Here is a 27844-nt window from a genome sequence, read left to right as displayed (position 1 = left end):
GTTGCCTTGCAAGACGCAATGGAACTTTGGTGCTTGGCGAAAGGAGTGAAAACAGAAAAATTAGCTTCTTTTACTGAAACCTTAAGGCTCTCCCATCACCTGTTATCACATTCACTTCTTGAAGTTCTATCCAAGACCACTATTGAGCAGGCTTGATCTCATGAACACTAATGGGAAAATTCCCAACCTCCCAGCACATTTTTAAACTGCGAATAAAAGTTCTCAACTTGATAGAGTAACGATTTGTCGAATGAAGATTTATGTTAAATTTTTTCATCATTTTTACCGCCAAAAAATGAATCAAAATCATGAAAATATTAATGCAATGATCTCCATTTCGATGCTATGACTTGGCAGGGCTTCCAGAACCTGATGCAGGTGGAGAATGCACTAAATGATGTTGTCGGATACAACGCAAAGGATGAGAGAGTGTAACTCAAGTTCTCCGTTATTTCCCTGAAGAAACCTATCAACCCGAGGAGCGTACTCCGTAACACCACCCTAAGTAATACTAAGTAAGGCCTGAACCTTTTGCTAGTTTGGTGCCTCCTGTCGTTTATCTGTTATCTTGATTTTAAAATCTTTGCGTGTGTGTATGTATGTACGCATATATATATATATATATTTTTTTTATATATACATATATATATATAAATAAATGATTTCGTCGAAGTAAAACGGAAGTGTCGAATAAAAAACTTGGACAGCAATAAACAATACAAGAACACATAAAAAGAACACTCTCACGTTATTGCTTGTTGCTGTCCAAGTTTTATATATATATATATATATATATATATATATAGTATGTATATATATATATATATATATATATTTATATATATATACATTCAAACACGAAATCCCGCCAAACGGCGAATAAATACTCATATATACAGAAACATATATAAGGAAAAGGGATAGGAACACGTATAAAGGACGAACACAATAGAGGTGGGGAAGGCGGAATCGAACGGATCACAAGAGTAAAAATATTTCCTCAACCGGGACTCGAACACCGGATCTTTCCACTTGCCGGGCGGATGCTCTTAACCACTTGAGCTATCGAGGATACGTAATTTACCCTGAGATCCGTGGGTCTTATATGTCGCCAAGCGCCCCGATTCTTTAGCCAAGAGATGGCGTCAGGGGGCTGTTTCACCCACCAAAGGAGAAATAGACAATACACAAGAGGAAAGGAGAGTGGTTAGAATTCATACAACATCATACAGGAAAAGAACAGTGCGTTTCGTGGCACGCATAGCCAGAAGAAAGAGATGAGCCACATTGGCCAAATATACATTCAAACACGAAATCCCGCCAAACGGCGAATAAATACTCATATATACAGAAACATATATAAGGAAAAGGGATAGGAACACGTATAAAGGACGAACACAATAGAGGTGGGGAAGGCGGAATCGAACGGATCACAAGAGTAAAAATATCTCCTCAACCGGGACTCGAACACCGGATCTTTCCACTTGCCGGGCGGATGCTCTTAACCACTTGAGCTATCGAGGATACGTAATTTACCCTGAGATCCGTGGGTCTTATATGTCGCCAAGCGCCCCGATTCTTTAGCCAAGAGATGGCGTCAGGGGGCTGTTTCACCCACCAAAGGAGAAATAGACAATACACAAGAGGAAAGGAGAGTGGTTAGAATTCATACAACATCATACAGGAAAAGAACAGTGCGTTTCGTGGCACGCATAGCCAGAAGAAAGAGATGAGCCACATTGGCCAAATATACATTCAAACACGAAATCCCGCCAAACGGGCGCCAAAAATTTTTACTCTTGTGATCCGTTCGATTCCGCCTTCCCCACCTCTATTGTGTTCGTCCTTTATACGTGTTCCTATCCCTTTTCCTTATATATGTTTCTGTATATATGAGTATTTATTAGGCTAAATATCAATGGGAAGTAAATGATGAATGATTGCAATAAAATCCATTATTTTTTAAACAAATTTTAATTGAAAGGAAAAATAATATTCGATGTTCCTTAATATTTTCTTTAAAATAAGTCTACATCTACTTATACATCAATACCCTGCGAGCAACCAAAATGATGTGTTGCAGGGGGTGCAGCCCACAGGAGGAAAGGGTAAGGGATGAGGGGGTTAGGGTTTTTCAAATGGATGGGGAGAAGTGGGGGGAACCTGCAAAAAATATAAATATACTAGTATAACCATGCGCCGTCGCTCCCTTGTAGGTTAATACTTATTATGTCGAGCCGACTCCTGGGGGATTTCAATTACAAGCATTCTGGTCTCTTATTTTTCTTGGAAGAAGTCCTTGTGGTTAGTAAAGGGACCAAGGCGTTGATTGCAGCGGAATAATCCGCAAAAATCAGTGATAAAAGATGCCGAAGCACAATGAGGTGGCAATATGAAGGAAGGAAAATAAGTGCGGGATGAGGGAAACTCTCGGTCGTGTTCGGATGATACTCAATTCACATTCATTATCGAATTAGAGATGACGAACGATCGATTCGGGGCAATCATATATCTAATGATATTTCCCATTTCCAATTATGCCCATTTAAAGTTTGCTGATTTAAGTGCTAAAATGTGCGTGGAGTAAAACGGTCTTGATGGAAGTACGAATCCGAGAACCCTACTTGTGCGAGCATAGTCTCAAAATGATATTTCACTCTTAACGTCTTTGGTTCAGGAGAGAGTTGCGTTCCCATGTTTTCCTATTCGATAAGGGTGAAAACGTTTTCTTGACTCAACAATCTTTAACCCACACCCCTAATTATTATGCTCTAAAACGTCTCGCTCAAATTTTAAACCTCCTGGAGATACAGTCTCCCTGATGTCCCCGTAACTTGTCACTTTTCGATAGGTCCCAAAAAGGTGGAAGACTCTTCTATTACGACAGCCACATAATTAGGCTGTATTAGGATGAGGTAAAATGGGTAATGGCTCTCATGTTTGCCCTTTAACGTGGGCTCTTTGTACTTGCAGCAGAAACAACTGAATTGAAATGTCCTCCAACTTTCCGAAAACCAATTCCCATAATTTTCTGTACATTATGTTTAAAAAAGGCATTTTTTTTAATTGTAAACAATCAGCAAAAGATTTAGGTTTCTGTGTACTAAGTGAGTGGAAAACGTCGTGTACTTGTCATCTCGGACGAACTTTCTTAACCTGATAACACATGTAAGAGTAAGATAAATAAACATGCATTAAAAGTATGAGAGAGTAAACATACAATAAATAAACAAATTTGATGCTGTCTTTGATATTTGCGAGTCATAGTGCTAAGGGCATCGTTGATGCAGGTATTTTTGAGTATTGGAGCGATACTCTTTCGTTTTGCCTTCGCAGCACGCCGAGAATCCCCGACATCCTATTTCCCATTTCTCTCTCTCTTGTATTGTTCGCCGTGGCATTCCCTTAAATTGAGAGACCGATGGATAATGATACTTTATGGGACTCGGTCGCGGTGTTCTTCGCTCTCTTCCGTCTGCTTTATCATTTCCTTTGTCATTATTTCTCATTTATTTTTTGCCAAATGTCATGTACGTGTTTCGGCATGAACTACTTGTTCTGAGGTCTGTAGTGAGAAAATAAAATAATCCTTCGTCCCAAATTTACAATGAATGCGGGAGAAGGGAATTCCTTGAGAAAGTCTTAAAATGGGAAAGGAATGATATGTCTTACCAACACCGCCTCAAACCAATCAGCACCACATGAAAAAAAGCAGACTCGTGTATCTTAATGATAGTATTTATGAGCATTGATTATTTTACAGTTATTGTCTGTCTGCGTTTGTATTCATTTGTAGTTGGGTAATTGTGCATGTTTCCATGCAAACAGGGTTTTACTCAAAGGCTAATGTAATCACAGCAACGCGAAATTTGATTGACGAGTGTAGAAAGTGAATTATCATAAATCAACGCTTCGCAAGGTTCCCCATTTTTTATCTCTTCATTTTTTCTGCGATTTAATTTACCCATATGTGTACGCCTAGCCGTTTCCTGCAATTTTGCGTAAAAAGTATTTCTCTCAAGGCAATTATTTAGGAGGCATTTCCATTGGCGTGACTTTTCATCCAGTACATCCTTTCCTGCCCATGATGATCCCATTGCTATGCTATGCTATGCTATGGTGAAACATACTTGCTCCAGGCTTTTTCGGTAGGTATGCGTGGTCTGTGCAATAAATGCGCGAACTGGTGCAATATAGCGGCCATGACGCGGACCATAGCCCCGCCCACTAGTGACGCCGTTTGCCTGAGGCCCAATGAGCCATCTGTGCTTGGCGGATCGTCGAGCTGTGCGTATGGTGCCAGTTATGTTAGTTTCTGTTGTCCTTGTTTTTACTGTCAGTCGAAAATGGAAATTGACGAAATCACGAAGCAATGAATCAACATCAAGTTTTTTGGATGAAGTTCGGTAAAAGGTATCAAGAAATTACAGAAATGTTGACAGCTTTATACGGTGATAACGTTCTGGATAAAGCATACTTAGGAGAGTACTTTGAAGGGGCAAAATTGATTTTGAAACTATATTTTCCAAAATAAAGTTTTTACAGTCTCAGTCCGCGTATTTGTTGGAAAGGGTAGTAGTGCGTTCAAAAATGAGGTGACACGTGTTTTCCTCATAGGAGATGGGCCGAAAAAAGAAAAAAATAGCATGAAACAGTGCATGGACACATTTCCATGAATTTTTTCTCTCTGTGAAACAGATATAGTGGATAGGAGTTATGCAGAGATAAAATTTTGAGAATCTTGTTCCATATAGCAGTGCGCAAGGACGAGACACCACACTTGAGTGCAAAATATCATTCGGGCGAGTGGCACTCCACGTGAGGGGATGAGTGTCCATCCATGTGCGAGAATAGCACTCCGCTCATCGGAGGGAAAATGCTGATCCGCATTATTCATATTGATTGATGTTCAAGGCATCCCAATGACGTCTCCACAATAATGGTGCGGCGAGGTATTTTACCGAGATGTACCGTTTATATTTTTTACGAAGGAAATGCTAGAGATATTACACCAATTCATTTGAACAGAAAGTCAATTTGGCTTAAATATGTAATGAGTTAAAAAAAAAAGCCAAATGCAGTATCATACATAAAAAAACAAAGGAAGAGATAGAACCATTTGCTCGACGCATCCATTAGCGATGTTTTCGATAGCTTTGCTAAAGAGACCATTGCAATCTGACTCATTCGCGTAAAATATGTTTGGACCAATCATTTATTAAATCTTAATTAATATATCTTAATTTTCTCGAAGTTTGCGAATGGGTGTTCATGCCTACGTGGAGTAGAATGGATGCTTTTTTGAAAATTACAATCATTATATAACAAACTTTAAGCCATAAAAGTTATAATTATTACTGCAAATACTGACTAATATAAGTTTAGCCGCAAGCGTGGAGATGGTGCATAAAACTTAAAAACTAACGAAACGGCACTCAAAATTTTGTTTTTTAAATATTCCGGTGGCATAACCACATTTTTAAATGGAAGAAAGAAGACTGTGTAGACTGACTATGTTAAGGATACTCGTGAAGGGACCAGTTAGGGAAACAAAACACTTAACCAATCGTCAAGCCAGTGTGCGTCTTTTAAAAGCAGCTGATAAATATAGTATATGCAGTCCTCGCGCAAAATCGTGGAAATTTAAACGCCATACTAACGAAATCACATTTTGAATTAAATTCATGGTTGATACTAACAAGTTAATGTGCCATTTTTTCCCGATTAATGAAATACGTATAATTGTGTAGAACAATCACGTCTATTATAGGTAAACCATTGTGAATGATAATCTGTACAAATTAAAATCATCCTTTGCAGTTGCATAAGGACGAAACCGGAGATACACGGGTTGTCACTGATAACAAACTTTTTTATACACTAGTATTTCTATATTTATGTCAAGGAATGGCTCCACTAAGCGCCATCGAAGGGTGTGAAAAAACAAAGGGTACCCGACAACACTCTGCTACCTAATTGCACTTAAAGCGTGTTAACATTTACTCTTAGTAAAGTTATTCCGCTAATTTGTTTTTATCCTTAAAACCTCTCGTTAGTTTAGAAACGATTTTACCTCACCAGATAAAATCTTCAAATTTCTGTGTTAACGTTCACTTCCTGTGTTTAATTCATGTTTTTTTTACGTTTTCGGAGTGAGACGAAGGAGGATAGTTCATGTTATTATGCAGGTGGATTGTTCCGAACGAATCGTGACGAGGGAAATTGATAAATGAAATAAACCTAAAATAGAAACACCATGGACAGAAAACTGACACTGCTATGAAAACATATACATATAACAGGTGGTTAAAGAAATGCATTTGAGAAACATTAACTGAGACGATAAACAAGTTTATCAGCGGGCTGTAAAAGAATATAGTGATTGAGAAATGTGAATGGAAATAATTGGAAAAAAATGGGATGTTGTTAAAAAAGGATAGTGATAGCTGCAAAGGAAACTATAGGAATATTAAATTGGTAAAGGAGAGGAAAACCATGTATTACAAACAAATGAGAAGATAGACGAGAGAAGAAAACGGAGAATAGGAGAACAGGAGAACACGGAGTTAGTCAGAAGAAAAACTAAGAATTGAACAATGACTTTATTTAGATAGGGTGAGAGAAGCGTGGTGGAAGACGCGGTGCGAGAATACGGGAAGTTAATAGTGGAGGGGTGAAAATGATGCGCTGTACGGGATAGGCATTAGGACAGAAAATTATGCATAGGAAGAGAGTATGATGGTTATAGGGATAGTTAAGTTGGATGCATACTTAGGGGCGAGATAGAAAGGGCATTTAGACAATTGAAATCAGGTTAGGCCGTGTGCGTAGAGAGAATTGCCGCGGAATCAGTTGAGGTTGTAGGAAAAAGAGGGAGGAAGGCTTTTTATGGACTAATTCGTAGAATTCACGAGGAAATAAATTTGATGGAAAATTTTGTCAGACAGTGTAAGGTCCCATCCCAAAAAAGGGAAAGGCGCACATGTGTGAGGATTATAGAACAGTAAGTTTTGTGCGAAACTGAAAAAAAATCTATCGAGGAGACCAACAAAATAATTCGTGAGGCTTACGGGGACTCTGCTCTTTCCTACTGACGAGTTTTGAGGTGTTTAAAAGGTCTTTAAGGAGGGCCGGGAAGAGGTTCACGACGAACGACGCTCTGGGTGGCCGTGAGCCAGCGAAACTGAGAGCAACTCTGACCGTCGATTGAGTACCAAGATGGTTGCCAATGAATTGAACTTGTCGTAGACTGTTGTGTTTCAAATTGTTACTGAAGGTTTTGCAATGAGGAAAGTTCAAGCCCAAGGTGTTTGCCGCAACGCGTTACGAGTCCGCGAGTTCTTGGCCAAACACCAGGTGCCAACGCTGACCCCCCCCCCCCCCCCCCTATAGTCCTGACGTCACCCCAGTAGACTTCTTTCTGTTCCCTCAGATTAAGACAGTCCTGAAAGGAACCCGTTTTTCGTCTATAGAAGAGATCCAATCAGCCGTGGCGAAGACCTTGCGAGAGGTCCCGGCAGACGCCTTCCAGGGTGTGCACCGGTCATGGCAGAGTCTCTGGAAAAATGTGTAGAGACCTAAGGAGAGTACTTCGAAGAAATTGAGAGAAAGAATCGGTTCAATAAATTACCTTTTTAACTAATTGCATTACTTTCGGAACCCACCCTGTTAGTTTGATTTCATTTGGAATAATTAGTTTCGTTTCGGAGTTTCAAATTCAGAGCGGGAAGACAGCGAAGAAATATTTAGTTTCATTTCATTTGGAATTATCAGATCTTGAGAAAACGGGATTTCATGTATGAGTGCCGCCAGCTTATAATTCCGTACGAATTCCGAATCTTTCTTTGGCTTAATTTATTGCACTAATGATTCGAGGTGGTGGATATGGAAAGAGAATTCAGCCAAAGAAGAATAAACAAAAGAGCCATGAAAGAAATGATTTCTCCCTAAACATGCTAATATTGTATCCCTCGTATTAAGGCTCTTATACAAACATTCGAAACTACTCTATCTACCCTAAGGTAATTTGAATCTGTAGTCTTCGTCATGTGCACCAAAAATAAATGATTTACTCAATATTTAACGGGAAATTTGAACAGATTCCTAGCACTTCGCCAGGGCATAAATTTTAGACAAAAACTATAGTCAAATTTGGATATCAATACCGGCTTAAGTTCACCAAAATCTGAAAGTTCGTCAAAAAAAGCACGGCGATTGGATGCGTAAAAAACAAAACTTCTAGACTGGTTTCGTTTCGACGTGAATAATCCGGAAATACCCCAAATGCGAGTATGCGATACAAAATCTCCCGAATAGATGCGCTGAAAAATTCCGAATTCCACGCTCTCCTGTTTCCACCCAGATGAAGTCAATGGCTCTTCCATCCCAGAGCGACTTTCTCCTTCTCCCACTCCAAGGCCGTGCGCGGCGAAACACTTGAGCGGGTAGTGTTATACCCTTCAAATCCAGAGCCCGAGGGTGAGCAATGACCCATGGAAATATTATCGTCGATTGCACGCTGGACCCAGCCCACCGTAAGCCGACGTAAAGTCCTTGAGGGCAAGAGATTGGAGCTTCGCATTCCAAATAATTAATTTCGTAGCGCGCTGACGTATAGGTGACTCCACGGGTTCTGGCATGACGGAAACAGTTCGTTAATGATGAATTTTGATGGAAAATTGTTTCATTTTATGAGAAATTGAGGTCATCCGATATCCTCTCCCATTTAATCCAAGTTCATTTCTGTCGCAGTGAATCTGTATACAAGAAGAAGAACGCAGTAGAGGGAGTGAGAGAAAAACTGCCGCTAGCTAACGAAAAATGAAGGAATTTTACATGATGAATGCACTCGTTGCTTACTGCATCTAATAGGTATTTTACTCAGCTTGATTAAGTTAAAGAAGTATGGAATCTAGATATTGGTTAAATTTAGAACATAAAAACGCTCATGGGGTAGGGAAAACCTACGACAGACCTGGACAGGGAAGTCAACAACGCCCCCCAGGAAGTTCGGGGCGATCATTGGAAGTCCCACCTGAAGGAAGACCTCCTTAAAGTCACTGGGGAGGAGAGGGTCAATGAGGTATGGAAGGTATTTAGGCTCCTGTGCAACTCCCAACGCTCATACCCTCTTATTGTGAGCGCCAATGACGTGGAGGCGTCTCCGGAGGAAAAGGCGGAGATTTCAGCGGGATTTCTCAAAAGCGTCCTCGTCCCGAAACCGGGGAACGGTGACTCAGTGGCAACGGAGCAAATCAGCAAATAGATAGATACTGATGACGAGACACCTCCGCCTGTAATCGAGAGAGAAGACGTTATGGCGGAAATATGTCGCCTCCGCCCGAAGAAAGCGCCCGTAATCGACGGCATATCCAATGTTGTCATCCGGGAGCTTCCAAAAGTGGTGGTGGCGTACATGATCAGCATCTACAACGGCTGCGTAAGGATTTCCCGTCCACCTGGAAGACAACGAGTATCGTCTGTCTTTCGAAGACACAGAGAACGGAGGTGGGCCTCGGAGATTTCTAGCCCATCTCTCTCCTCGACGGCTTCGGAAAGATATTCGAGAGAATTTTGCAGGGCCGATCTGTGACTTCATACGGGAGGAAAAATTCCTTCCCAAAGAGCAGTTCGGCTTCCGCGAATGGCACTCAACGTTTAATCAGCTAGCGACGACAAGGTGCTTCATCAAGGACACCTTCGACAAGAGGATGGCGGTGGCTGGTACCTTCTTTGATATAAAGAAGGCATTCGACCCTGTCTGGTCTTCTTTTTAAAGATGCAGCGGCTCCACTTCCCGGCATGGATCATTCCTTTGATCAGATCCTATCTGGGGGACAGGGCATTCACCGTGAGCTGGCACGGCATAGATCCTGGGTTTCTTCGGATCCTAGCCGGCGTTCCTCAGGGCTCTGTGCTCGGACCAGTTCTCTTTAACATCTTCACCGATGACATCCCTTGAAATCATGGGCGGCACGGAATCCTGTCCCTCGATACAGACAATGCGGCGCTTCTCTTCAGCTCGAGGAATGAGATCCTTGCCGTTGAGCGCCTGCAGGCCGCCGATGAATATCTCCTCATCTGGTATCATCGATGGCGGATTGAAGTCAACGCCGTAAAGGCAAGAGCAATTGCCATCCATCCTGGCGGAGGAGCGCCGCCTGATCACAATCTGTCGGTGAATGGAGTTGTTCTTCCGTGGTAGCCTGAAGTCCTCTACCTTGGAGGGCTGATGAACTGCAAGCTCCACTGGGAATCTCAGTGCGAGCGTGTTCGTGCAAAAGTATTCGCGGTGTTGAAACGGCTTTGGGCAATTCTTCGTCCGCCGGTCCTTAACGTGGATACAAAGAGAAGACTATACCAGACGTTTGTGCTGCCAGTAATGACATACGCATGACCTGTATGTTCTGGAGTGCCGAAGACGAGTCTCGTTCGAAAACAGGTAGTGCAACATACTACACTGCGGTGCATATTGGGACGAGACCGAGGGGCCTGTCACACATGCAATGCGATGGGAACTTGAAGATGCTCCACGAACTTCTCCCACGGACAGCGCAAGATTTCTTCGGAAAAACAGCGGAGTCCTACTTTGCTACTATTCGAATAGTCTCAGAGGTGCAAGTCCAGCCTTGGTATTGCCACAAGCGACCCATTGCCAGTCTTGATCTCCCATCAGCCCTTCCGCCGATGAAGAAGCCGAGGAGATGCAGATACCCGCAGAGACGCCATGACAGAACGAAGAGGGCACCAATCTTAGAGGGCACCGGTCTTAGAACATGCAAACCGTCTGGGAAGACGACAGGGACGCCTCAGCACAGGAGAGGACGTCACAAAGAAGAGGGATACAGCTGGATACAACGCTTTTAGTATTGATTTTTCGAGGTCATTGTTTAAAGCCGTTCAGAATACCCAAATTAATTTAGAAATAGCAAAAATGATAAAAATTAAAAATATCCTCTCAAAATTAAAATGAGTTTCATTGATTGATAATGGAAAACCATTGGAAGTGAATTATTTTCTCGTTTCTTCCCTTATGAATGACCAATTCATGCAGGATATTTAATCTGTAATTTAATCTTCGCTCCGTGAGTGATTCCCAGCCTAGCTGCTCCAATATTTTGGTTACGCGATTAAGTTTCTAAGATTTAGCTCCCATACACTACGCGCGATCCAATTCGGCAATCAATCCAACTTCGTGAGGATCCTATATACCAGAAGCATATTCTAAATGAGACCAAGCCAGGGGAAGATAACTTTTTTCTTTGATGTTTTCATCACAGCATAACCCGTTTGAAACAATCTTATTGAGGTAACAGGAATACAAGATGTTACCCCGAAAGCACAACATTCATTTGTTTAAATAACTCAAGTTACTTGTGTTTCAAAATAACTTTGCATCAATCTGCAATTGGATGGATGCACAATTAAGCGCTCTCAGCAGATTGTAATAATTTCGAGAAGCAGTAAGAGATTGTAAAACCTGAATATGAGTCAAACGAGTTTCGCTGCCGCTTTTCCTTTAAATCGGACACGTTTGGGCTGGGCAAAATAAAATTTTGTATCTATTTGTGGCTAGAATCTAATGAACTCTGCTGCATTACCAATTGGTTGTACGAATTCGGCCGCATATCAATTGTACATTTTCATTCCCTTTACATCAGCAATAGAATGTAACTAAACGTAAACTAAAAGTAATAAAGTGTACTTTGATCGGTTCGAAAGGATTCGCGGTCTCTTCTGAAATATTACAAAAGAACATTAAGAATATGAGGTTTTAAAATTGAAGATTTAATTATTCTGATTCTTGTCGTTCTTTCTTCGACGCTGAGAGTATTTGTGTGAATTTTGGGTCAGTTCAAAACGAGATGCACATACCATTACTTCGAAATCAGTGTGTCCGTATGTAGTCGGGTAGTAGTTTATGTATTTCATTAACTCGGCAATTTATATGAAATAATCTTGGCTCAGAAATCTTAGCCTTGTCAACTGTGAGTAGATTGATATGGATTTTAGTACTTCAGGCACGGGTTCTGGTGCAGTTGTAGGAATAATATGCATTCCCTTGTCGTTGGCTACATGTACTACACCTGGTACTACATTTGTGCTTAATGGGTGCATGCAGCCAGTGAATTATTACAAAAATTGATTTGAAAAGGTCTATTAATGTCAGCATTCAAGCTTTTACGAAAAGCAGAATGTACATATTCATTGATGCATTTCCCGCGCGTGCTTGTACTGAGAAAATTTCGTTTGAGTGGAGAGAAAGGTATGTTCCCATTCCGTTCTGAGTACGATGTTGCTACAATTGAGTCATTACCTATCCGTCCACACACTCTCTCTCACTCTCTTTCTCTCTCTTGCGTATTTCTTTTTGTTCTTTTCCTATTGCTCGCTGTTTTTTTTCTAAATTTGGAACCTCTATTCCAAAATTAGTTCCAATATTAACTAAAAAGAAAGCCAGTAGGCGGCGAAGAAACTAATTTTCCACTCTGCTGATGTTGACGTGTGTTTCACCTTTTCATCGCTTGTCCCGGTTTTTTAATTCTCACTTGAATCTATATTGTAACTTCAAGTGACTCCTTTGGAGTATCAAAGCGACGGCAGTTCTGTCAAAATTCGCGGTACATTATATTCATTTTGCCCATTGCATTTTGAAATATTCTGACTCTGGTCGGGGTCTTTTGGGTTTGCTCGAATTAAGATTTACGTGTAGAGATATTCCTATCTATCCTTTTCAAAACCCCACCATCATGGTTTGCTCTGATTTTTGTTCTGCTTTATAGTTATTAAATTGTATTTTTACATCCATTACGCATTTCTTTATTTTAATTACCCTTAAAATCTTCATAATGATGTCACTACAGATAATTATTGAATCACGTCAAAGTAAATAGACATAATTGTATTGATCGCTGCACATTTTATGAATCTGAATCTTTCTATTCTATTTGTTCACTAACTTCTGTTAAGAGTGAAAGAGTTTTTTAAATGTCTTCTAGAGTTAATAAACATTCACAATCGCCTTCATTTCCCAATTTTTGACTCCTGTCGGTGGCGAATCGAATGATATTTACGAAATGCATTTGGCCCCAGGAATATCTTTTGAGCTCTCCAAAGTTTTCTTTTGCTATGAATTATTTCTGAAAACAGAGACTATGTGTAACTATTTTGAAGCATAGTATTTTATACTCTTTCCGTACACTATGTAACATCAGAGATATCTCTAAAAGATGAAAACCTTAATGGAAATTTGGGCTGCCAGTCAGGATATGTCACATTTTTAAACGGATTTTAAGGTATAACCGTGCATTAGTGCTGGTCAATATGACATTGATACCATAATATCTCCCGTTTGAAGTAGGTTGATGACTGGGACGCTACGGAAGAGGTACCGTCGGAATGATGATTTTTCTTCTATCCCAATAATTGATTAGTTATTCAAATATGAAGCTTGACTCGCTAGTATTACGAGGTCCATCCCATCTTCAATTTGGGGCTTCTAGGCATTATTTGTCACATTCATGAGGAGCTATTCCATTTTTTTTAAAATATACGTGGTTTCGGCAAAAAAAACAAGGTTGGTTACAGCAAATAGGAGGTGAAGGAAAGGTTTCTGCGTATTACCTTAACACATTTTGGTGAAATTATTTGACTAATGATTCTCTCCGTTCAAATCAAAATTCCAAGTTCTTTGTCATGCTTAGTTACAGTACGGAATTTCCTGCAATATGTCCCCCGTCTCTGTGGGTGCACTACCCAAATATTAAAATCAATCCAAATCATCCAGTATGTCTTTGAACAGTCCGAGTTGATTGGAATAAAAATTTGGTTGAGGTATTTTTTAGACTTCGAAGTAGGGCACTGCAGGAATCTATTTCCCTAATTTACCGTAGTATGGCTTTATAATATGAAACGGTGAAAAGAAGTTCACGAATTCTCACGTGAGTGCAAACATATATCTGCGTGATTATATCGAGAGCACCCCGAATATAACCTGGACGCGGATGTGAATTTCAGGTAAATTGATATACCGTTAGTGGCTCCCAATCACTCGAATCATGGCTATATATGTCTGAGAGGGTTTTACGCAGTCGTAGGTGTTTACGGCTTCTTGAGGATTTGCGGAAATTGCTTAAAAAGTTTCGTACGTTGCTGGCAGGCAATAAATAAATTATTGTTGGGCATAAAAAAATAAAAACTGGTGGCCGCTTTTATTAAAATGAGATTTATATTTTATGGCAAATAGCTGGGAGATTATTCCCATTAAAATATATGTTTTTAGTTACCAGCATGGGTCAGTAGAGTAGTATTTATTCGACGTGCAGCTTGATCCGAAACGACGGGTAAATCAAGGCAATTTAAAAAATGATGCAACTTGAGTTCTTCGATTGTTAATTTTCAATTGACTTTGGTGTGGTTTACTTAAAGATTTCCTTTATCAAGGACAAAATATTTTTTTAGATTTAAATTTTATTGCAATGAGATTTTTATAAAGAATATTGTCGCTTTCAATTATTTCAATTTTGAAATCGAGAGAGTTTATTGTGTAAAATAGCAAAATTGAAGTCGTAATACGTATACGCATGCCATTGCCCTTGTATTCAGAATAAATAATAATAGTTTTTTAATGCTAAGATTTTTATCTAAAGAAGAACACTTTCTTAACTGCTTCAAAACTATATTTTAAGCTGCAATCGTCAAGTGTTGCCATCGGGTGAGGCTGCTGTATACGCAAGTTTGTAGATAGATAGAGGTACAGAAATATGTTGAAAGAGGTATTTATTTTGGCGAAATTGAGACCAAATTGTCTCTTCTTCCAGTCAACACATCGTCGATAATTATAATAATCATAAAATTTATAAGTTCATTTTTAGTAATTAGTCCGCTTTCCACTCGCATACCTAGCAACCAAGAATATAATTGTAAAATTCAGGTCAAGGTTTATTGTATCACTAAGAGACTAGATTATTTGCTGCTTTGTCAAGGACATTAGTGAAACTCTTTCTAGAGCTCCCTTCTGTCCATCCCTGACTCAATGGAAGAAGGGACCATTTGGTCTCAATTTCGCCCAAATAAAGACCGCTATCTATCTATCTATCTATCTATCTGACTCATGGTTATTTTTCCACAAATATATAGTGCTAACACTTGCAGTACATTTGACTCGATGGATATTTTAATTAATACGGGGAGACAGGTTACAATGTTACGCACGATTATCGGCTTATATGAATATATGTCCTTTATATTTAAAACGATGCCTTGCAGCGGGCGCGAAGATTATTAGCCGGGCCGCCGCAAGATATGCCAAAAGGCAGGAAACGTCGCACAATGATACTGAAAATACTGAAAACATTGGTCAGGTTCAGAAAGAAGTGACTGAGTGACTTAAACGTTATTGTCAAATTACAAAAATTTGCGTTCAAAGTTATTTTTAAAATTGTTCCTTCCAAAAAATTATGCGGTGTGTCAATAGAATGATAAACTGAAAATAAATAACGAAAAAATAACCATCAGGCGAGGTACGTGCGAAATTAAATCAAAATCTCGTGATGTTGAAGTAGACTTAATGTTTCCCTTGCACCTTTTTGGTTATGATGCCCTACTCTTTGTAGACGCCAAGTACGAAAACTCAACTAACTCTACCCGATGCTATTCAAGTTTTAATTTTAATAGGAAAATTTGGATTTTCTGCGAACAATTTTCACGCGAATCGTAAAAAATGAGTCCGTCTATATGGAAACATATATTTATATATTTTCTGCGCCTTCCTGCTACAATTAAATTTTGCTTAATCAAATAAATCGCAATTTCCAATTTAAGAGCGAGTACCTGTGAGCTACACTGTTGCTTCGGGAAACTCCAAAATCACACATCCACTGGACACACACTTTCACGATGATTAGTACTAGCATGTGTCCATTTTTCTACCAACATGCAGTGATCATGTTGCACTTCGACCCTCACCACTGCCAACTTGATAATAAAATTGACGTTTGTAAGTGAATTAAATATCCCTCCATGGCCGGCCGTTTCAGTGTTAACGTACCACTGTGCGTCGGTTAATTCGGTAGCCTTTGTACGTAGAACTACTCGAATCACAAGTGTTTTAGAGTACATAGATTTTGTATGGAAAATTTAGGTCATTTTACTCTGATATTCATTGGGCTATTAAATACATGTGTATCACATGTTAACTTTGTGATATTTTGATTGAATTCGTCGCGTATTCAAACAAAGAGGTACTTTCCAGTTCGGTACGCATGCGAGATGATTATAGCTGGCACCTATGAGCTAGCAAAACTCATTATTTAAAAATTATATTCATTATTATTACTAAAATAAATAGTGGTGGAACGTCCAACTAAAAAAGGGGTGAATTAAGCGAAATTCAAATGAAACTCAATACATCTGGTGGAATTGGAAATAATCACATCGAAACTTAAAAAAAAAACTAAAGGTAATATCTCCGATTCAGCAGTATTTAGGGGGATTATCAGGAAAACAGTTTTTTCTCTTTTTTATGAAAGTAGTGGGGCATTTTTATGCAAAAATAAAGTTTTGAGTTATGGAAGGAAAAGGGGCCCTGAACCTAAAGGTTTTTGGTTGTGACATTGTGCTCTAGGACTTACATCCTTTTGTTTTTCAGACACCTTCTGGAAAAGTTATGTCTATCTGTAAGTAAATTATGACAAATTCCTACGGCCACTCATTAGAAGCATGACTATTTCACATCGGGCGTACATTCACATTATCTCCAATTTTGGTGAAATTTATTATTTGAAACCAGAGTGCATGGCCTGAAATTTAATCAATTTCAGTCTTATTACAGAAAAAAAAGTTTACCGTGATAATAAGTGTGTATCAGTATAGGTATTACACTGGCGAATGGTTGAATTAATGGAGCGGTTTGTGACAGTGTCCTCACTGCGGATTAGAAGCAAAGGATGGGAAAATATTCCTCTGAGCAATTCCCCTATGCTATCCTGATAACGCAATTTTCTTTGGTAATCTCACAACCTGGGGCGAGTCGACCTTCCTAGAGGCATTTATTGGATCCGCTTCTGAGGCCACGAAATACCAACACGACAAACATGTTGGTCGAGGTCCCTGTGGATAAGTCTCATGAGAGAACTTTCGCCCCGGAAACTCCATTAGGGCCGCTGTCTGTCACCTTCCCTCCCTAGGTTCCTCAGTAACGCAAGTTAACATCCCTCCCCCTCCAGTTTCTATCACACTATCCATCGCTATGAATCCCTAGCACTATCACTAGCCATTGATAAGTCATTTGGAGCGCTGCCTCATTCAGTGAAATATAGAATTTTTTTACGGTATGGCCTCATGAACAATTTCTCATCTGAAGTCTGCTGATCGGAAATCGAAATATGTTTCTCTACATCATTGACTCAGCATTCTATTTAAATAGAAAACTTTATATCAAAATGTTTTAGCCGAGTGGTCTAACATTTAGCCATAACATCTTTATACAATAGATTAAATTTAGTGCAATAATATACGTCAATTTGTGTTAATTTACAACTCACGTACTGGAAAATGGTATCGCCGGCATTATTATCTCGAACAGGCAACGCTATGATTAATTTTGATTTAAAAAAATGTTCTCATTTCAATTGAAATCCTTTATCAATCTCCGGTATGGAAATTTCATTTGACCTGCAAATGGTCTTCATTGTGGATTATGTAATAAATTATGTCATTATTTCCGAAAAGCATAGGATTAGAAAACGGTAATATTTCGTTCAAGTCATATAAAAAATTTCCTATCAGTTCAAACATAATATCTGCCGATTATTTCCAGTTAGTTATAAAAAATCCCTTTAATGGCATTGTAACTTTTTAAGGGTCAACTCATTTTTACTGCGGAATACTCACATCACTTTATAATAGAAACTTTTTCCAAATGGAGTAATAAAGAGCACCATAAAAGTTATATTAACGAGATTATTGGTGAAATTATTCGAATAACTTTATATGTATACATAATAATGTCATTTAATTTTTTTCAATGCTACAATTTTTTAAGTTACCTTAAAGTTACTAAGTTACATTTTTACTGGAAAAAACCACAAGCCCTGAAGTTTTTTAATGTAATACATAGGTCACACTTTGAGGAGTTGTGCCATACTCGGTTAAATTTAGTGTGTGTATATATATGTTTATATATATATATATATATATATATATATATATATATATATATATATATATATATATATATATATATATATATATATATATATATATATATATATATATGAGAAACAGGTTGAGAGTTAAGTCTCTTCAGGCTGATTAGTCATAAATCAGTGTTTATCGAGTAATAATTTCCGAGATAAATGTTAATTTTTACTCACGTTTCCATTCTGCTTGCTTAAAACTGCTCCCAATTTACTGAAAGAAAAAAGATAGAAAAATAATTAATTGTATTTGTTAGTGCAATCCATTTTGTCAACCAAAAGATTTTACATACACGGCCACAAATTTGATATTAATTTTAACCTCTTACCAAACTATTCCTTTCTAGCATGTGTGATGATATGGCAAAATGGGAAAATAATTGAGGAAGGTATAAAAAAAGATACAGAGTCATGATTATATAAAATAAAAATGTTTATGAATACCTGCCTTTACAGTTAAAGATGGAAGTTTATAATTACGTGTAATGAGTTATTTTTCTAAGAAAGTATGAAAAGGGTTTGAAATTGCTGATTAAAACTTCTAAAAAAATGTCTACTCTTCAAAGAGTGTTTTTCTTGCCTGGAGATATTAGTATAAACCTTATTACGGGATAGTAAGTGAATTATGGACTTTATTTGCATGAAACTTGACAAATATCCGCACGTAACTTAACGCATATAAACTTTCATTTTTTATTCAGTGGAAAAGTCCTTCTGCTTTCCTAGGGCTGTACAGTAAAGAATAGCCTCAGTATATTTGGCATTAATAATGTCCTCTTTTGTGACGAGATTTGCTAGAGTCACTGAAGGATATTGCCTCCCAGTTGAAATGAAATGATGTCGATAATGATGCAGTAAAGAAATCGAATATTGTACGTATCGGCGGAAATTTTTGCGGAATGCGTTAGATTTTGAATTGAAAGATCGGAAGTCTGCAGTCGACCAATATTTGAAATTTATAAAATAATTGTGAAAACCTGATAGATTTTCTATAGTTAGATATTAAAAGAACAACAGAAACACCAACTTTGTAAATCGCTGCGATGAATAACCTTGATGGCCTGCTTAATCTTCAGTGTCTTAATTTGAAATATAGTATTAATCTCAATGGCTTCCACCTCGAATGTCAGTGTTTCATAAAATCGTAGTTTGGAGTTAAAACACTTGGCGTCGTGAAATTCGTTTTGAAAATTCCCTGAACATATAATCCCCTTTCACAAAAGCTCATTGACTGCCCAAGCGGGCTAGTATAAACCGTCCCGGTGAGTGAAGTCCCACCTTTACCGGTCATTGTACATAAGAAACGCATGGCATTGAAGAAAAAAACATGGCTGAGGTGGAAATGCGGTTTGCGAGAAAGTGAAACTTAAAACTAGGAATAAAATACGAATACTTAATCTAACAAGAAAGGAAAGCCGACAGGGGAAAACTTGTTTCTTATCCATACTGAATATTTTATTTTTATGTAGCGTGCAAGCCACCTCTAGGGTGTGTGGCAATGGGTGAATACATATTATCGTGTCACGCACAATTTCATTAAAACTTTGACTTCCTATCCGATGGACAATCGCCATCACATATACTTACATAATCACGTGAAAGGTGCGAGCAAGTCAAAATATACGCTTCTCACGGCTGAAAATTTAAAAAATAGGTACTACAGGTATGTCGAAGGAGGAGGGATGTGATGAGAGGGACGTTGAGTAAGGATATTAAGAAAAGACTCGTAAAAACTTGGATATGGAGCGTAGCTATGTGTGTGGCTATGGAAACGTGGTCATTGAAGCAGGAGGATAGATGCAGATTGGAGGCTTTTGAAATGTGGGTGTGGAGAAGAATGGAGAAGGTGAAATGGACAGAGAAGAAAATAAACGAGGAAGTACTTGGTATGGTGGGCGAAGAGAGTGGTTAGTTGGGAGAAATCCTATGGAGGCAGGAAAAGTGGATGAAGGGGGTGTTGACCGGCAGAAGGATGTTGAAGACTGTGATAGAGGGGAGAATGTTAGGCAAACGAGGAAAGGGAAAGAACAGGGTAGGGATGTTGGACAGGATGAAGGGAGGAAGAGAGTACTCAGAGATTAAGAGGGACCAGATGTAGAGTAGGATTTTGTGTCTTGCTAGGAGTCACAACATTTTATTTAGAAGCTGTGCCCATCAAAAACCTACCTTAACCGGTAGATTACCTAATAATAATTATATGTATATGTATCACCAGTGCCCTTTCAGCTTAACTTAAAAACGCGCAGCAACTTTTGCAACTTGTTGCAACTCTTAGCGTTGCAACTTGCCTCTCTTCACCTGCGAGCTTAAAACGAAGCCTAAGAAGCAGCCGCAGCATTAATAAACTGTTTAAATATGGCGTTGAGTACCCTTAATTTGTTTTGGAAAAATGTCACAGCTTAGTTCATAGGCTCTGCGGCTTACGTAATTCAAATATCGGGCTTCGGAGAGCCTTCCAAAAGCCGTTTGCGGTTTCCCTGCATATCGCACAGCTCAAGTGAAGCTCTCTTTTTCGTTGGCCCTTTGACTGTGTATGGCCAAGTGCGGCGAAAAGTTTAATTAACCAAAGACACACGGCTAATGGAAAGTTGCAAACTTGTAGTTGAACTTGAAATGTAAAATGTTTGAAAGGAAGCCATTTAAAATTAACCCTTCACTTTAATTGCAACATTTACCATTGCTTTGATAAATAATAAAATTATATTCACCATCAGATTTTCTTGAACTGCTTTCGGGAGTAGCCCGACGTGTATTTGACAAGGCTTGGGAAAATCCAAACGGTAACGGAAAATACAAAATCCAAATGCCTTCAATGAAGAATTTTGAGAATTTTTTATTAGAAATTAAACATTTGTTAAATACAAATGATTTCAGAAAGTTTATCAATAACGTTGACGGTAATTAAGGATATTATCATTTCGGAAAATCACATTACTTTGCTTATTTCTATTTGACGAGTACATTTGTGCTAATTTTTACACGTATTCCTCACGTGGTGTGCTAATGAAAATGTTCATTTTTCCAGGAAATATTTGGTATCCTTTTACAATAATTAAATGAAGAATACAATGTGTATTTCCACCAAGCGTCATCATCAGGTACGTATCTGATGATGACGCTTGAGCGTTGAAACTGGTTGTACGTGAATAAAAGACAGTGGAAAGATGCACTGTATTCTTCATTAAATTAAAATGAATTTCCACAAAGTTGAGCCGGGAACAATTAATCATTTTACAATATTTAAATTACGTAATATTGTTATGGTTTTTGATAAGTTAAAATGGCTTTCCTTGCGCATCTGTCTTATACTAGGACTTTGGAGACAAATATTTGAATTAATTTTGGCTTTAACCTAAATTTTACGTTTTTATCACGTCGCAGTTTAATTAACTTTATTATAATCATGCAAATATTTTTGAAAACCACGTATTCTTTGATGCAAATGAGTTTCATGCATTTGGCAGTGTTTCTAAAGTTGTTTCAAATTGTTCCCGATATAGTAGGTCCGATTGCAAATTAATAGCAATTTAACCTGTCACCCTCTTCATTTGCATTTATAGTGAATTGAAAATTAGCAGTATCAAATATATCTGTATTCAATGACACCGGGAGGTTCATACTTTAATTATGGGTTACGGATAAGATTCTAAAATTCTTATTACTGAAGTTGCTGGTTGTACAACCACCGTTAGGTACTTATCCCTGGCATGAAAGTACACATGCGATGTAAATTTAGGGAAAGAAATCTGAATAAAATGTATTCTTAAATCGGTAATTCTTGCGTTAAATAACATTTAAGTAAAATAAATAAATTGTTAAGTCGAAAAACTTCAGACAACTACGTGAATTCATGAATGTAAATGAGTTTTATGCCTCGGGAATGTTTTCCGACGGAATTTAAATACCGTATATAATTTAGAGCCTTCTGTTGTTATTACCCGGAATCATCTCCAATTCGACCGCTAGTGATACCAACGTGCTACAAGATGGATCGGCTGACAAATGAGAGCTTTAGCTTCTAGTTACACCCGTGCAAAAGCAAGTAATTCGACAGGAATTCTTCCTCTCGGCTTAGGTCATTTATTGTTTTCGGGCATTCTCTGCGTTACACGCGGTAAACCGCAACATAAGCGTGTGGTTGAGGGTGACACTCTTTGATAATGTGACCGTTGTAAGTTACGCAATAGTTTTGCAATGATTTCGCCTAATGAATAGTCAGAAGTCAACGGTAATCTTAACGTTGTACTTGATATAAATTCCAAAAAAGTAAAATCTTTTTTTGCAACAATATACTTAATACATTTTAAATCTCTTTGATAGTTATGAATATCAGGGATTTATGATACAGTTAGGAATTTCCTGAAACATTTTCGCGAAAGACAGTGAAATATGATTTCATTCATATTTACTCAAAACCAGTATTGGTATACGATTTCATTTAAAAATTACAGACAGGGCTTGAATTGTGTTCTTTTTTATTTAAATTATGACCAGGATTTATTAATTTATCAAATAACATCGCTCGAATCTTATTTTTTTGAACTGTGAAAGGAAGTAATTTCATTAACGGCCATTTATTAATTAGTCTAGGTTTCCATTGCACTGCAGTCGAACTAAAGAGATATTTTTCTCTGGAATAAAAGAATTATAATAGTGTACATTTTTATTCTAGGGCATAATGTAAAAGCGTAATTTTTGCGACGAGTTATTGCCTTTAGGTGTTGATGATAATTCCATCAAACCTTGGTCGAATCCGATTCTCAAATACAGTAAAACGATTATACCCTGAATTCGTTTCTATTCGTCCAATAATTTCGTTATTAATTAAATGAAGAATACAAAGTATCTTTCCACTGTCCTTCGTTCACGTACAACTAGTTTCAACGCTCAAGCGTCATCATCAGGTACAAATTAATCAAGTCGCAGTCCATTTATATACCTTTCATGAGGAAGGGGAGGAGTGGGTGAGAGAGGGGGGAGAAGGAGGGGAAAAAAGTGGGGTTGCGATAGGCGTTGATGGGGAAGGGGAGAGGGGTGTTAAGCGTCAGGAAAGGTGATTGGTTGGTTTACAGTGGGGTGGGGGGGTTTGTTGGGTCTTTCTGTGAAGGAAAGGGGTACTTTCAGGATTATTCAAACAATAAATCGTTAACCAAATGACCCGTTTTTAAATTCTTCCTGATTTCCAGCTCTTCCCACTTGTCCATCCTCATTCCTTTTTCCATCTGGTGTAAGAGTTCCGGGTTGAAATGACTCCCATGATTTTCTTCCCATAGATGCTTGGCAAAGTGTGATTGGCTGAGGTCACAGTTTCTGAAACAGCGTTTGTGTTCCGTATAGCGTGTGTACCGTGTTTTGTGTTTTTCGTATTTTTAATGATCTTCCCGTTTGACCTATATATGTAGTACTATGGTCCTTACAAGTTAACTTATAAACACCACTTTTATTTTGTGTACATATTTTGTCTTTTGTGGTACTCAAGAATTACTTTGTTTTTCGTATTGTAAAAAGCTATTCGAAATTTCTCCCTAGGAAAGAGGTTGGCTAACTTTTGTGAAATCAATCCACAATACGGAAGTTTGCACCATTTGTAACCTATTTCCTCCGCATTAATTGGTTTGAACAAAATATTGTTTGCTTTGAAGGAACATTTTCTTTGCAGTATTTCGTCAATTCCATTTTCTTGGCAGCCATTTTTCATTGCTAAACCTTTAATCGTTTTGAGTTCTTTAACAAAATTACTTTTGGAAAGAGGAATGGCCAATAGTCAGTTTAGAAGGAAATGAAAAGTGGAAAGCTTATGCGATATGTGATGGCGGGAGTTGGAGGGGATGATGTGGTCTGTGTAGTTGTACGTGGATGAAGGACAGTGGAAAGATACATTGTATTCTTTATTTAATTAACATGGATTTCCACAAAGTTGAGCTGGGAACAATTGAATTTCGATATTGTTCATTGATCGATGAATTTCTTTTGCTCTTCACTTTTGAAAATTTTAAACAGATAGTATGCATAGACTTTTCAACCTAGTAGAAAAAAGCACCATCAGTTTGTATACGATACATTGTGACAAGAGATGTCGTCATGGTGATCCATTTTAGCGCCCATTTGCATCTCGTAAGGGATGAGTGCTTTTTGTTTCACACTCTCCCTTTTCTTTTTCTTCTCTTGCCAGCTCGGGAATGCTTCCTTCTGTACGCACCCATTCTCTAGCGAGCACAAACCATATTCTTTTCTCTTACTCTCTCTTTTCTCCTTATTTTTTTCATTTCCCCTGTTCTTTCCTTTTCCCCACTTCATTAGTCGCATGTCTGCACGCCCCCCTTGGGCATTATGGCCTTACCACCCCAAAGGAACTTTCATTTTGGGCCCTTGTTTCTTCTCATGTATTCCTTTCTGCCTCACACTCTGTCTTTCTAAGTAGTTTCTGCCAACATTCAGAATTTTTTGTTTCGTTCTGTATTATTAGACAAACTCCATCTGACCTTAATATCCGAATCGCTGTGCTAAAGACCTCAAGAGATAACCTGCCTCATTGCAATATAAAATTCAAGCCATCTTCAAGCGCTCATAGTTTGCAGGAAATTAATGCGTATTCGCCGTGAGCACCTTCGATTAACTAGTGGGAGAGGCGAGAGGAAGGGGGTGGTGGCGCAGAACTAGGAGAGGGATTACAACTGCTTGCAGAGTTATGGAAACCAAGGGAAAATATATATTCGCGCGGAAAACATGTGCACGGCCTGGATGAATAATTTTTGAACGAGTATTGCCCTTTAGTTTTTATTTTCGTATCTACAAATGGAGTCATTACCGCTGCCCAGCTTTCGATCACAGAAACCTTTATTTCGGTATTTATTTATTCTTTGTTTTGTTTCTTCGGAGACATCTGTTTGTTCCTCATGGAGCCCTTGCTTGTTTAGGCGTGCGTAATTTTTTCCCCTTTGTAGATACGAATTGCATTAAGGAATATCCTCATTGCATAAATTTATGTAACAGAAACTCACTTGAGAAGTTGGAATGCAATAGCTGTGCTGTTTTTGCAAGGGGGGGGGGGGCTGCTTACTACCTTTTTCATCTTCCTCTCCCACTTGACCATCGGTCTCCCCTGGAGGAAGGTGGAATCTTTATGTTACGTGGAAATTACATACTATTAGCGATTTCAAATGTTCGATCTAAATTGTTTGGATGCCAACATAACTCAAACTCTTTTATTCTCTTTTGAATTAGACAAAATCAAATACTGATATATTTTTACTGCCGTAAACTTTCTTCCGTTTACTTATTTCTTCCACACTGTCCTGTTTGCATACCTGTTTACCCCAAGCCACTTTTATTATAAATCAAATGAATAATGATTAAAAGGCACAGCGGGTATTGGCCGACGACTGCAAATGAAGGAGATGTGTACGAATGTATTGCACTGTTAAATATGTTAATGGAACTGGTTTTCATCCACATCTGCATAGCACCCCGCAAGCCACCGCGAGGGCGTGTGGTGGTGACTTAATACAAGTCACCACCCGTAAAAGAGACTAAAACCCCATCCAAAACCAACGTATTCATGCAAACCTACACCCACAGAGGCGTATATATTCATGCGTAAGTGCATTACTTACACGCATGCAAATACATATACTATCAACAGCTGTTGATAGAATATGAATTTGTCTGCGCCAAATATGAGCCAAGCTTACACTTTTCTGTAAGTTTGGATCATATTTGTTATTCCCCAACACCACATTCCTTTCATATTACAGCTTTCATGAGTTCCATGCATACCTGTTTCTGAAACTTCTAATGTTACTTGTCATCGACATCGGCATTGATATTCCTCGATCAACGAAAAATGTGGAGGGGGTAAGGAGCGGGTGGGAAGGGTAAGTGATAAGGGATGATGTGGGAGAGGAAGGGAAAAATAGTCAGTAAAAAAATATCAATGAACGTGCAAATTTGCATGCATGCTGTAGGAGGGTAATTCGAAACAAGGGTTAATTCGCAAAAAAATAAATTAGCTATTTGTGTCGCCTTAATAGAGAATAAAAATGGGAATCTTGGGATAATTGACAGTATAATCACATTTGCACCAGAACGTATTCCGTTTACCCCTTCCTTTGAAACAATTCAATCTACTCTCGGATATGTTTAGTAATTCAATTGACTTTATTGGGCTTAATTAGCTTTGCGCATTTCCATCACAATTGGTCGCAACTGATCTGCATTTTTTTATCGCACACACATTCTGAAACCCATATCTCTTGTACTTTCGTCAAAAAGTCTAACCACTTCATTTATTTTAAGTATTAATAGTTGATCTGGGTGAGGACCGACAGCTGATGCTATTTACTCTTTAGATGTGCCGTATGACATAGGTTAGCTTTTCATAAAATGGAGGGATATAAACTTATCGAGAAAAACAAGGCGTCGGCATAAGCTTTTTACTAACAAAAGTGTCCAGGAATCGCGCAATTTAACACTTAATTCAACATGCGGTATATTTTACTTAAATTGATTTCCAAATGGCATAATTATGGATCGGAATTCCCCCATCAACTGACACCGCTCGTACATTTATTCAATATATATATAATTTCTATACTAATTCATATCTTAACATATTTAATATTCAATCCCAAGCATATTTTGGATAATTATACGCTTTTATCCACTAAAATCGTTCCTTTATTAGGCAAAAATTGTTTTTTTGTCATGCTCAACATTATTCCAGGAGATATTATGCCGAAATTAAAACACCTCTAATCTCTTCATTTCTCTTTCTCCAAATGCTACCAGAATTCAACCATGACATGCTAAATTTGCATGTACATATTTAAAAATTATCTCGAGATATTTCAATTCAGCCGTTTGCTTTTTCATCATGTGTGTCTTTTCAATTATTAGATAATTTTATTTATGAATATTTATTCATTAAAATATTTAAAACGTGAGTAAAATAATTTTATACAGTCATTAGTGACGTTTGATTTTTGCATTTCACTATGTTTTGGAATAAAAAAAATGTCGCACAAACATTTGATTTTACCTTTATTATCCATCGCATATATTTTAAGTATGAAGGTCTATTTGTATTACAGCGCCTCTCACATCCTAAACACTGATTTCCGAAACAGTTTCGGCCGATGGAGAGCAACTCAACGTTTATCTTGACCATATTTGTGCCTAACTTCCTAAGTTTTCGAACTGATTTTTTTAAATATCTGTTTTCCCAGGATCAGTTTTCAAAGTGATTTACCAGGAGTTGTTTTGATCGTTGTGCAGAATTAACCTAATGAAAAAGGGGGTCGGGATGGTGTGGTGACTAAAGTACTGGCTTCCCACCCAGAGGGCCCGGGTCTAGCGGTGGATATTTTTCAGTGGTATCCCGAACCCCACTTGGGTTGTTTGTGGAGGGCACTTACTATATAGTGAGTACGCCGTCCGTCGCATGGGACGCTAAGCTGCTGACCCCTTGGTACCTTTCGTTATGAGTAGGGCTTAAGTTAAAGACTAATGCTGACGTCGGATTTTTTTCCACCCTTCATCCTTTCCCGTCCATCCCCAATGGCGCAAATCACCTCAGCCCTCAGTCGCCTCCCATTAAAATAACTGCTACTACTACCTAATAAAAAGGCAAGCGTCGTGCCGTTGGTGTC

At 38.3% G+C, this 27844-nt stretch overlaps 1 protein-coding gene across 1 annotated transcript in view; it reads right to left on the bottom strand.

Annotated features, from left to right (window-relative positions):
* Nucleotides 1–27844, bottom strand: part of LOC139693302 (calcitonin gene-related peptide type 1 receptor-like) — a 250636-nt gene that overhangs the window by 147026 nt on the left and 75766 nt on the right. Inside the window, exon 2 of the mRNA XM_071591414.1 lies at nucleotides 18375–18411. The gene's annotated coding sequence lies outside the window, so the exon portion shown is untranslated. The remainder of the gene's footprint in view (nucleotides 1–18374; nucleotides 18412–27844) is intronic.

Source organism: Hetaerina americana, unplaced genomic scaffold, assembly GCF_022747635.1.
Source record: "Hetaerina americana unplaced genomic scaffold, ioHetAmer1.1.p SCAF_46, whole genome shotgun sequence".
NCBI classification, from domain to species: Eukaryota; Metazoa; Arthropoda; class Insecta; order Odonata; family Calopterygidae; genus Hetaerina; species Hetaerina americana.
This window is presented reverse-complemented; position numbering and strand designations above follow the sequence as displayed.